Source organism: Rhipicephalus sanguineus, chromosome 1 (assembly GCF_013339695.2).
Source record: "Rhipicephalus sanguineus isolate Rsan-2018 chromosome 1, BIME_Rsan_1.4, whole genome shotgun sequence".
Classification (NCBI taxonomy): domain Eukaryota; kingdom Metazoa; phylum Arthropoda; class Arachnida; order Ixodida; family Ixodidae; genus Rhipicephalus; species Rhipicephalus sanguineus.
In genome coordinates, this window is record NC_051176.1 from 269,058,188 (window position 1) to 269,061,196 (window position 3,009).

Sequence of the window (3,009 nt, forward strand, 5' to 3'; positions counted from 1 at the left end):
GCCATACTGCGCCAACTCGCAACCCAGTATTGACCACAGCTTTCCCAATACAGGGGCAGAATTTTTACAGTTCAAGCCCATTGCGTGCGCTCTTTGTATATCCATTTCGTCATTTTCAGCTGACCATTGGTTATCTGCCCTACCCCTTATGCAACCCACCCATGTCCACTTTTTCCTATTAATGTCAGCAAGGATATCACCTACCCACGTTTTCTTATCCCCTCTGCTCTCTTCCTGTGTTACACCCATCATTTTTCATTCCATCGCACGCTGCATGTTCCTGAATTTCTTCTCAAGTTTATTTGTTCTCCAAGTTTCTAGAAACTGCTTTGTAAGAACTGGTGGAATGCAGTGGTTGCACACTTTTCGCTTTAGGAAGAGCTGCAAGCTGCCGGACAAGTTCTGGGAATGCTTGCCGTATGCACTTTAGCCCATTGTTATATTATATTCTTTGGTGAATTTCCTTTACATGGAGGCACCCCTGTTAGTAATTGACCTAGCTAGATAGACTTGTACAGATTCTATGGTCTGGTTGCCAATCGCGAGTTCTCTCGCCAGGCTATTGAACATTATTTTTGTCTTTGACCATCATCTTCAATGTATACAGCTATGCGCCATATTTTAACACCCATAGGCCTGACTGGCTGCCCAGGCGGCGCTGCGAAAACGGTGCTAAAAAGCGCCCCCTACGATAAGTTCTTTGGTTTCGAGTAGTCAGACTGGCGGCCGCATGCAGCACTAAGCTCAGATGCGCAATGGAGCCGCCGCTGTCGGTTGTGCTGCGCTTTGGATCTCGGCCAATTTCTGGCGTGGCTGAGTTCTTCAGGCCAAGCAATCTGCATAAACGCAAGAAGCTTGTCAACGTAAAGTATGTTTACGAAGTTCAGGAGATTGAAAGAACCATTTCGGCGCGCTGCAACTCGCAAGTGCAGCGAATCTCATACGACGTTGAACTCGAGTTAAGTTTTACGAGGCATGCTCGCGCGATTAACGACAGTGCATAAACGAAAAGATTGCTGTTAAGAAAGCCGAAATGATTTGCATTACACGACGAAACGGAATCAAGAAAGGTCCAGTGACGAAGGCTTGCCGTCGGCGGCCCGAATGAGCGCATTCGCGCCGTGTGCCGTTTTCTGCCGCATTCAGTCGCAAACACACTTTTTCCCCATGCACGGTCGTAATTTTCAACATTTGCTTCTAGGGAATTCGTCAAATTCTGTCAGCGTGCGGTGGCGGTCGAGAAGCGACGGCGCGCAATGTTTACAGCCGGCCGCTGGAAGCAGCCGGCTGTAAGCTGCCGGAAAAATCGTCGGCACATACACGGGGTGACTCATGGCATCGTTTTTCTCGTTTCTCACGAAATGCCGGCTGCATATCCTCGTGATCGCCGTCGGCAGCCACGTACGGCGTGCCGTCTGGACTGCACACAGGGAATATATACATATATAAACGCGTGCACGCGCGTACGAAAAGTAATCAGCACGTTGCGTTGCAAACCACGTTTTGCTCGCGTACTCACTTCACGCGTCGGACGGCACGTATCCAGCGGTTGCGTCGCTCCACTTCGTACGGCTTTCAGGGGAACCAGTAAAACCGCACATTAGGATCCTTACCACCACTTTCGAGGCAATTAACCACGCAACAATAACGGCGGCGACAGCGCTTCGGGACCGCGCACTGCTCAGAGCCGTCGCCCGGACCACCTACTTTCGGCACGGTTTGTTGAAGCAGGGATCGCTCGTCAAACATGTCAGACTCTGCAGGCATAGCGGACAAGTTCCTGCGTACGTTTCAAGCACTTTTTGAGCCTGAAAACTAGGCGCAAAGTTAAGTAAAACGCTCAAAGCAACTGAGAACTGCGTAACTTGCCGGTCGGCGTCCATTTTTGACTACCCAAGCAACTTCGGCGCACGCCACCAGGCTCCGCCACAGTACTCAAAACTCCAGCGCGTCAGCCCTATAGGCACACAGTATTTGGGACTGTACTTATTATATTGGAACATGTGCAGGTAGCCGCAACAGAATTAAGCAAACTGAACAAACATAATGCTACACATATCTTAGCTAATTCCAATTCAGGGAGGTTCCATTAACTTTTTTTAATTACAACTCCAAGGCCTAGGCTGGTGATGTACACACTGCATGTATGCAGCAAATGTGGCCCGTATATAGCTAGTTATGCCTTGAGCATATATATTGGAAGATACCTTATATTTTCTAGTCTTTCTTGCAATATAGTTGGTAAATGTGGCGCAGTCTCTTAACAATGAAAAACAGTCAGGTCACTGTTCAGATTCCCCAAACCGTGAAGGTGCTGAAATCGAACACATGGCGAGAGCATGCTCAAGCTGCATCAGATATTTCCAGTAGATACACTGGTGATACAAAGAATCTACAAGCGTCACTGTTAAGTGTAACATATTACCAGAAATTGCTACTGCCTGTTTGTGCCGCAAAGCGCATAATTGGTTTCATATAGTTGAAAGGCTATCAACATTTTTTTGAAAAACTGACTCTAATGTACAGCACTATATGGGGAAATAAGTCTTTCTTGCAATAAGGGTAAATGTGGCAGTCTCTTAAAGCAGGTCACTGTTCAGATTCCCCAACCGTGAAAAATCCACATGGCGACATGCTCAGCTGCATCACCAGTAGATACACTGGTGATTCTACAAGCGTCACTGTTAAGTGTAACATATTACCAGTTGCTACTGCCTGTTTGTGCCGCAAAGCGCTTGGTTTCCTATCAACATTTTTTTGAAGGCATCCCTTATTGTGGCCCTTTGCCAAATCCCTTATAAATGTCTTCATAATTATTTTGATGTTTTTTGTCGACTTTGTTTTCAAGAGACTTTTTGTTGACATGCAACTGTATAGCATGCGCAATTTTTCTAAGAGATGAAAGATAATGGACAGGGCACAAGGTACTGCACTTCACAACTACTATGTAGTTGTCTGCAAGTGCAGAATGAACTATAATTGAAAAAGGAACTTACAACTGCCACACTG